This window comes from Arachis hypogaea, chromosome 15 (genome assembly GCF_003086295.3).
Source record: "Arachis hypogaea cultivar Tifrunner chromosome 15, arahy.Tifrunner.gnm2.J5K5, whole genome shotgun sequence".
NCBI classification, from domain to species: domain Eukaryota; kingdom Viridiplantae; phylum Streptophyta; class Magnoliopsida; order Fabales; family Fabaceae; genus Arachis; species Arachis hypogaea.
Window position 1 is genome coordinate 102,772,791 of NC_092050.1, and position 10,459 is coordinate 102,783,249.

Consider the following 10,459-nt stretch of genomic DNA (forward strand, 5'->3'; position numbering starts at 1 on the left):
AGTAGTGATTATTCTAGTGGCTCTGGGTTAAGCAGGTAGTAGTAAGGGGGTTGTAGCTCAAACCCACTTGCTCTGCATGGGTGTTTCAGTCCATGGTTAGCTACCAGGACATGTCGGGTTGGCTATATAACCGACAAATGATATCATTAGCCATAGGATAGGCATACATCATGTGCATTCTGTTTGTTTTGTTTGCTTTGCATTACTTGGGATTGCCTACCTGAACATATATACTATGCTAATTGTTATATTTGCTACCTGCCCTACCTGTTCTCTACTTGTGCTTGAAATTGTTTGGTTGTTTGTCTCTATTAAATCATTGATGATCGAGGACCGGAGGAAAGGTGGACTGGTTTACTGACAAAGCTAGGTTTAAGTAAGTTTAGATTTCCTTAGAACCCCTACCTTTTTATGATTTCTGTTTAGTATTCGAACCTTTATAATCTGATTATCGGTGTTCTAGGATTGCCTCTGGCATTCCCAGGACCTTATATATTAAGTGCATGGCACCTTTACCATGCTGAGAACCTCCGGTTCTCATTCCATATTGTGTTATGTTTTTCAGATGCAGGTTGGAAGGTTCCTCAATAAGCATTTGGATTCCTGAAGTGGAGTAGTTCCTGGGATATTTTGGTTTATCAGCTTATGTATATATGTACTTAGTTACTTAGCTTTCTCTCCAAGAAACTTAATTATTTTGTTCCTCATAGAGGTTACAGGAGAGATAGGGTCTTAATTCTATATTTTGGGTACTTGGGATACACGTATATGTATATAAATATTCTCCGGCCAGCCTTGGCTTCGTAGGCTGAGTTAGGAGCTCGTTATTTTGTATTATTGACCCTCTACTCGTGTTATATATATATATATATATATTTGAGCTTTAGTTTTCTTCTCACGCAAGTAACCACGTTTTCTGAGGGTTGCGCTTTTGAATTTTGCCAGTTTATATATATATATATATTTTCATTTTTAGAGGTCGTAATACCTTACTATTGATGACAAGTCATCTTAGCCTAGTTTCACTAGCCTTTTTCTTTTGTTTTCACTTGATTTATGCACTTTCTTGAACCATAAGCAAGCCAATTAGGTAGATTTCCATGTTTCCTTTGATTCAATCAACCATGTATGAATTAATGCAATTTCATGAGATTTTATGCTATAATTGTCATATATTATGAAAGAATAACAAACTCATGATTTTGAGCAAAGCTTTGATGTGTTTGGTTGATTAATGATAGGTGAAAAGAGTTTTGAAGAAGGTTGAAGAAAGAAGGAAGGGCTAGGAGCAAGAGAAAACAAAAAGTTTGAGCCAAAGTTTGACCTCAAACTTTAGCTCAAAATTTTAAAAGAGTTGAAAACACTCCAGAGAAAAAAAAGCTTGAGCAAAAGTTTGACCTCAAACTTTAGCTCAAACTTTTGGGATCACAAACTCAATACCCTGGAGAGAAAAGCTTGCGCCAATGTTTGAGGTCAAACTTTTGCTCAAACGTTGGCGCCACACTTGCACACCCTGGAGGAAAAAGCTTGCGCCAACGTTTGAGGTCAAACTTTTGCTCAAACGTTGGCGCCACTCTTGCACACCCCAGAGGAAAAAGCTTGCGCCAACGTTTGAGGTCAAACTTTTGCTCAAACATTGGCGCAACACACATTTACAAGGGGGCCAATGTTTGAGCAAAAGTTTGACCCCAAACTTTGGCTCAAACGTTGGTAGCAGCAAGGAAGCTTAGCTGATGCGAAAAGTTTGAGTAAAAGTTTGACCTCAAACTTTTACTCAAACTTTTACTCAAGCTTTTATGTTTTTCAACCCGGTTCACAATGGATCTTTCTCCAACTCCAAGAGCAATCAACCAAGGCCTTTATCAACCCAATTCCATCAAGAACAAAGGCCCAATTGAAGGCTTGAAGACCATTTGAAGAAAGTGTATAAATAGCTTAGGATTTAAGTTTTTAGGGATCTTCCTTTGAAAATTTTCATAACACTTACAGTAGAGAACTCACTTTACATTTTTGCTTTGTTATTTTAGAATTCTAGAGAATTAGGGAGGAGAATTGATCTCTCTTCTTCCTGGTTCTTGTTGAGCACTCTTTACTTTTCTTGCTTGGGATCTTAGGTGGAGAATTGAAGAACTTCTGTTTCAGTCTCACCTTTGGATCTTGTTTAATTTCTGCATAATCAAAATTCAATTTTTGTTCATTGCTTCTTCTTCTATTCTCTCTGCAATTTACATTTCCCTTGCAATTGTTCTTGCTGGATCTAGGAAGGCAGTGAGATCTAGACTTGGTTATCTAGTCTCTTGGGTCCTGAGATCTACAGCTTTAAAATTCAATTTCCCTGTTTCGTTGCTACACCAAGCTGATTTCCATTTTTGTCAAGATCCGGTTCAATTGAATCCATCTTCTACATTCCTGTTTGTTGCAATTTATTGTTCCTTGTTTAATTTCTGCAAATCCACTCCCCAATTCCCTTTATCATTCAAGCCATTTACATTTCTTGCACTTTAAGATTCTTTAATTTACATTTCTTGCAATATAAGTTTCTGCAATTTACATTACTTGTTCTTTAAGATTCAGCTTATTTACTTTCTTTGCTCTTTAATTTTCTGCAATCTACCCTTCTCCCTTTTTAATTTCATGCAATTTAGCTTCTGTCGAATACAAGCCACTCAAATCCATTCTTGATCCGCTTGACTAAATCAACCACTAAACTAAAATTGCTCAATCCTTCAATCCCTGTGGGATCGACCTCACTCCCGTGAGTTTTATTACTTGATACGACCCGGTGCACTTGCCGGTTAGTTTTGTGTGTTTGGAATTCGTTTTTCATTTTCCGAAAATACGCATCAAGTTTTTGGCGCCGTTGCCGGGGATTGAAATAGATTGACAATGATTACGTGAAGTGGAGATCTAGATCAAGCACTTTTTCTTTTCTGTTTCTCTAATTTTTGACGAACACGCTAACTGTTTGAAATTTTGCTTAAACTAAACTTCATTCTAGCAATAGATTGAAGAGTTACTGGTGGTGTTTCTTTTGTTGTGTTTGTATGTCAGGTACAGGGAGATCCATTCCTGTTTTATCTAAAACTGACCAGAGAACTCTTAGAAGGTTAAGAAGAGCTGAAAGAGGGAAAAATATTGTTGGAGAGGAAGAATCTGAGGAAGAATATCACAAGATGGAAGGAGATCCATATAATCCAAAAGGAGGGGTTAACAATAACCCACAGCAGAGGAGAGTATTGGCCTCCTATACCTTTGCAAATGCTAGACATTGTGGAAGCAGCATTCTCACCCCTAATGTCAATGCAAATAACTTTGAACTGAAGCCACAACTCATTACATTGGTCCAAAACAACTGCTCGTTTGGGGGAGGAACATTGGAGGATCCAAATCAACATCTATCTACCTTCTTAAGGATTTGTGACACTGTCAAGTCCAATGGTGTGAATCCTGAAACTTACATGCTTCTGCTGTTCCCGTTCTCATTAAGGGACAAGGCCGCACAATGGCTTGAAACTTTTTCCCAAGGAAGCATCACTATTTGGGATGACTTGGTGACTAAATTTCTAGCCAAATTCTATCCACCCCAAAGAGTCATTAGGCTGAAGACTGAGGTGCAAACATTCACGCAATTGGATGCTGAAAATCTGTATGAAGCATGGGAGAGATACAAGGCTTTGCTGAGGAAATGTCCACCAGAAATGTTCACTGAGTGGGACAAGCTACAGAACTTCTATGAAGGACTCACTCTAAAGGCTCAAGAATCACTTGACCACTCAGCTGGAGGATCATTGCAACTGATGAAAACAGCAGAAGAAGCTCAAAATCTTATTGACATGGTGGCCAACAATCAATATTTTTTCGCTCATCAAAGAAATCGCCAACCATCACAAAGGAGAGGAGTAATGGAGCTAGAAGGAGTGGACTCAATCTTGGCTCAAAACAAGATGATGCAGCAGCAAATTCAACAACAATTTGAGCAAATGGCCAAGAGGATTGATAGCCTCCAAGTTGCAGCAGTTAACACAAGCCAACCGTCTTCCACATGGGGGCAGAATGAGGAGAACCAAGACGAACAACAACAAGAGCAAGTGCAGTATATGCACAACCAAGGACCAAATGAAGTGTATGGTGATACATACAATCCATCCTGGAAGAACCACCCAAACCTCAGATGGGGAGATAATCACACCCAGAACCAACAACCATGGCAGAGGAACTCAAACCAAAACACTTCAAGAAACAACCAAAACCGTAACCAGCAGCAAACTAACCAAAACCCCTACAGAAAGCCTCAAAACAACTACCCCTACCCCAACCATTACCAATCTAATAACCAACCCACCAACCAAAATACCCACCATCCACCATCCACATCTCACAACCCACCACAAGCATCACCTGAATCTCAAAGACTCACCAACTTGGAAACCTTGATAGACAAAATGTGGAAACAACAAGAAATGACAACCAAGAACCATGAAGCCTCCATGAAGAGTCTAGAGAGGCAAATTGGGCAAATCACCAAACAGATTTCTGTTGAGAGACCTTCAAGCTCACTGCCGAGTGACACAATCCCAAATCCTAAGGAAGAATGCAAGGCAATACAATTAAGGAGTGGGAGAACATTGATGAGCAACAATGACACTACAAAGAAGCAAGTAGAGAGCAGCAAAAGACCAATAGAAGAGGAACAACCAACACACACAGAGGAAGCCAATGATGATGATGCAATGGCAAGCAAGCAAGCTTCAAAGCAACCTCAAGAAAAGGAGGAACAATAAAAAATTCCAAAAAAGGGGAATGAAGCAATTGAAGAGCCAACCAAAAATCAAAAGCAACAAGCAGAGAAGACCTTTGTACCTCCACTGCCATATCCCCAGAGATTCAACAAGGAGGCAAAGGACCAACAATTTCACAAGTTCCTTAAGACTTTCAAAAAGCTGAAAATCAATATTCCCTTGGCTGAGGCACTGGAGCAGATGCCCCTATATGCCAAGTTCATGAAGGAGCTAATCAACAAGAAGAGAAGTTGGCAAGAAAAGGAAACTATCATGCTCACTGAAGAATGTAGCGCGGTGATCCAGATGGGTATCCCACCAAAGCTCAAAGATCCAAGGAGTTTTGTAGTCTCATGCACCATAGGCAAGATAACATTGGAAAACTCCCTGTGTGATCTAGGTGCCAGCATCAACTTGATGCCTCTATCATTGATGAGAAAGCTTGCCATAGAAGAAACTAAACCCACCAGGATGTCACTAGTCATGGCCGATAGATCAATCAAGACACCCAATGGTATTGTGGAGAATTTACTAGTGAAGGTCGGGAAGTTTATCTTCCCTGCAGACTTCGTAATCTTAGACACAGAAGGGGAAGGAAGCAGCTCAATCATCTTGGGGAGACCATTTCTAGCCACAGCAAGAACCACTATTGATGTGGAGAAGGGAGAAATGACCTTCAGGGTGCATAATGAACAAATGGTAATCAATGTCTTCAAATCAATGCAACACCCCTCAGAGCAAGAGAACTACATAAATGTGGATATGATAGAAGGGCTGGTAGAAGAAATGTTTGAAGACGACTATCTGGAGCATCAGAAAGAACAAGGAGAGGAAGTGATAGAAATACTCATTAAAGACAAGAAAGAGGATAAACCAAAACAGGAGTTGAAACCTCTCCCTCCTCACCTCAAATACGTGTTTCTTGGGGAAGCAGAGGCATTACCAGTGATTATAAATTCCTTCTTGAACATGGATGAGGAAGCAAGGTTGATTGAAGTATTAAAAACTCACAAAACAGCCTTGGGGTGGACAATTGAGGACATCAAAGGCATCAGCCCTGCTATTTGCATGCATAAAATTTTATTGGAGGAAGAATCAAAACCTGTGGTTCAACCTCAAAGAAGACTCAACCCAACCATGAAAGAGGTGATTCAAAAAGAAGTGATGAAGCTATGGAATACAGGGATAATTTTCCCAATCTCAGACAGCTCTTGGGTGAGTTCGGTTCAAGTTGTGCCAAAAAAGGGAGGAATGACAGTCATCACCAATGAAAAGAATGAGTTGATCCCTGATGACAAGTCATCTTAGCCTAGTTTCACTAGCCTTTTTCTTTTGTTTTCAACTGAATTATGCACTTTCTTGAGCCATAAGCAAGCCAATTGGGTAGATTTTCATGCTTCCTTTGATTTAATCAACCATGTATGAATTCATGCTATTTCATGAGGTTTTATGCTATAATTGTCACATATTATGAAAGAATGAATATATCATGATTTTGAGCATAGCTTTGATGTGTTTGGTTGATTAATGATAGGTGAAGAAAGCTTGGAGAAAGGTTGAAGCAAGAAGGAATGGCTAGGAGGAAGAGAGGACAAAAAGTTTGAGCAAAAGTTTGCCTCAAACTTTAGCTCAAACTTTTGGATTAATTGAAAATGAACCAGGGAGCAAAAAGCTGGACCAAAAGTTAGCCTCAAACTTTTGTGCAAACCTTTGGGCAAAAAGCTGGAGCAAAAGTTAGCCTCAAACTTTTTGGCTAACTTTTGGCATCACAAATCAACACCCTGGAGAGCAAAAATTTGCGCCAACGTTAGCCCCTAACTTTTTGGCTAACGTTGGCGCATGAAAAACACACCCTGGAGAGCAAAAGTTTGCACCAACGTTAGCCTCTAACTTTTTGGCTAACGTTGGCGCCATGAGTGTGCAAGGGGAGGCCAACGTTGGAGCAAAAGTTAGACCCCTAACTTTTGCCCCAACGTTGGTATCAGCAAAGGAGGGTGGCTGATGTGAAAAGTTGGAGTAAAAGTTAGCCTCAAACTTTTACTCCAACTTTTACTCAAGCTTTCATGATTCCAACCCGGTTCAATTCGGTTCTTCTCCAAACTCCAAGAGCAATCAACCAAGCCCTCTATCAACCCAATTCCATCAAGAGGAAAGGCCCAATTGAAGGCTTGAAGACCATTTGAAGAAAGTGTATAAATAGCATAGGATTTAAGTTTTTCGGAGAGCTTTTCCTTGGAGTTTTCAGAGAGAGTTTTCAGAGAGTTTTGGTGTTGAGTGAATTTTAAATTTCTAAGTCTTGGGGAAGGAGAATTGAATTCCCTTCCTCTTAGTTTTCTTGCTTTCAATTTCAATTACAATTGTCTTGGATCTTGGGTGGAGAATTGAAGAACTTCTGTTTCAATCTCACCTTGGGATCTTGTTTAATTTTCTGCTTAATTGAATTTCAGTTTCGGTTAATTGCTTTTCATCTACTTTCTTTGCAATCTACATTTCCTTTGCAATTGTTCTTGTTGGATCTAGGAAGGCATTGAGATCTAGACTTGGTTTTCTAGTCTCTTGGGTCCTGAGATCCGGATTTCCCATTTCCCATTCCCTGTTTACTGTTTTCATGCTCATTTACATTTCTGTTTTAAGATCCGGTTCGATTCAAGACATCCTTTACTTCTCTGTTTGTTGCAATTTACTTTTCCTTGTTTAATTTCTGCAAATCCAACTCCCAATTCCCTTTACAATTTAAGCCATTTACATTTCTTGCACTTTAAGATTCTGCAATTTACATTTCTTGCGTTCTAAGTTTCTGCCATTTAATTTCTTGCTCTTTAAGATTCAGCACTTTAAATTCCAGTTCTCTTTAATTTCATGTAATTCACCCATTTCCTTTACTTTCTATGCAATTTAAATTCTGCAAATCACAAATCTCTCAACCAAATCTTGATTCGCTTGACTAAATCAACCACTAAACTAAAATTGCTCAATCCTTCAATCCCTGTGGGATCGACCTCACTCCCGTGAGTTATTATTACTTGATGCGACCCGGTGCACTTGCCGGTTAGATTTGGGTGTTTTGGAGAAATTTGTTTCTCCACAGAAATATCCCATCAATCCCCACTAGGACAGTGACTGGGTGGAGAATGTGCATAGACTACAGGAGATTGAATGATGCAACAAGAAAAGATCATTTTCCTTTGCCGTTCATCGATCAAATGTTGGAGAGACTAGCAGGCCATGCTTATTATTGCTTCCTGGATGGGTATTTTGGTTACAATCAAATAGTGGTGGACCCCAAGGATCAAGAGAAGACATCCTTTACATGCCCATTTGGAGTTTTTGCCTATAGAAGGATGCCCTTTGGGCTGTGCAACGCCCTAGCCACTTTTCAAAGGTGTATGCTTTCTATCTTTTCTGATATGGTGGAAAAATTCTTAGAAGTCTTCATGGATGATTTTTCTGTTTTTGGCAATTCATTTAACACTTGCTTGCATAACTTAACTCTTGTTTTGCAAAGATGCTAAGAAACTAATTTGGTGTTGAATTGGAAAAAATGCCATTTCATGGTTCCGGAAGGAATAGTTCTTGGGCATAAAGTGTCATGTAGAGGTATAGAAGTTGATAAAGCTAAAATAGAAGTTATTGAAAAACTTCCTATACCTGTTAATGTGAAAGCAGTAAGAAGTTTTCTTGGGCATGCTGGCTTCTACAGAAGGTTCATCAAGGACTTTTCAAAAATAGCAAAACCATTGAGCAATTTACTAATGAATGATGTTCCATTCATTTTTGATGATAACTGTAAACAAGCCTTTGAAACTCTCAAGAGAAAGCTCATCAACTATCTCAGTCTTATGACTTAAGCATAAGATTAAGTATGGTAGGGTGTTATAGAAACAAAATTTTCCAGCATGTTATCCGATATAATTGAAAGGCGGATCGAACTAAAGTCTCAATATTAAATAGTAAATAAGGAAAATAGGTTAGTAACACCTCACTTTTGGTACGATCATGACGTGCTAAAAGTTAGGGTGTTACATTATGGTATCAGAGCGGTTCATCCTGATTAGAGCCTTGGGAATGGACTGACTATGCTTCATTGCATACTCTGAGTGTCTGTCATGTAGTAGGTCTTGTTCGAATAACAAGAATTAGAGCTTTAAGCACATGACTGTCTGTTGATTAATGCTGTTAGCTTACTGTTGCATACCTGTTAATGTTACGTCTGGCCAACTTAATGTTGATGGTTTATGTATACAGAAAAGTTAACGGGTTATCATAGGCAAAATAGAAGTAATAGGTAACACGAATTGTGGGTTTTAGGAATGTTAGAAGTTAATTTCTTGATGTTACTCGGTTACGTATCTATTCTTTCACGGTTTGCCTGGAGGTTTTTATTCGAGATTTCTTTCTTGAAGACTTAATTGATTATTTTCCAACCCGGTTCCCTGTAAATACGCTTTCTCATTTGATCCTAAATGCATATGCTTTCTTAAATTTCTTGGATATCTAACTTGTGTTGTTTAAACTCCTCTTCTTGACTCGTACATTCTTTGATGTATGTAATTTTTGGATTTGTTTAATTCATCAAAGTGAATCGTTGAAATCCTTGTGAACCTTGTCCAAGTTGCTTGAGTTTTCTCTGAGGTCTTGTATCTTTTTGAGTGACTTGAGATTTGTTTTGGTGTCTCGTGTGACCGTTACACATAGCAAGTGGTGCGTTAGTTCTTTAGGATTCGTTCGTGAACGCGAAAGGTGGAGCTTGTAAGCATGCGACATCACAGGATGTTTGGGGGTTTTTGAGTCCCGTGAAGAAGTTTGAGGAAGTTAGATTTTTTGACCAGTATTGGGTTGCGAAGTGTTTGACGAGGTTGAAAAATTCATGAATAGTCTCTTTGTTAAAGTACATTTTGGAATGGTGAATAAACGTCAGGAGTTGAAGTTTGGAAAGTTGAAGCTCTGAAGTTAGTACAAGTTTGGGGTGCAGACGATATACCATTGTTTTAATACCATCTTGCCTTATAACCTTTTTGCATTGAGCCTATCTTGGTATTTGAAACTGTATGTGTCTATATGTTGAGACTTTTTATCTTTCCATAAGATGTCTAAAAGTAAAGTGCTGAGATTATGTGACGTTTTGGATACTAAGTTAATTTTCGAGGGCGAAAATTTTTATAAGTGGGGTAGTATATAAGACCCCAGATTACAAAAATTAAACTATTTATGATTTATTTTATTTATTCGAGAATATATATTCTCAGAGATTTTTTATATTAATTAAGTACTTTTTTATTATTGATTTAAAATTTTATTGATTGAAAAAAATAATGATAGTTTTATCTGCTTTAATTTGAATAATTAGATTTTGAATTTTATTTTATTTTATGATTTAAAAAAATTAATTTAAATATCTCTAATTATTGAAGTAGAATATTTATTTGAAAATAAATTTGTAAATTGATAACTAATATAGTATTTTCATAAATATTAGTGTTGGACTAAAATCAATTTTTAATTTACTCTACTATCCCTAATTTTTATTAAAATTACCTCAGCTACCTTAATCCTAACCCTAATTTCAAAACATATACACAAAACCCTAAAACTCCCACCACCTCACTGCCTCACTACCACCATCCCACCCTTTTTCAGCTGCAATGGACAAACACAAAATAAACAAAAGAGAGAGCGAGATC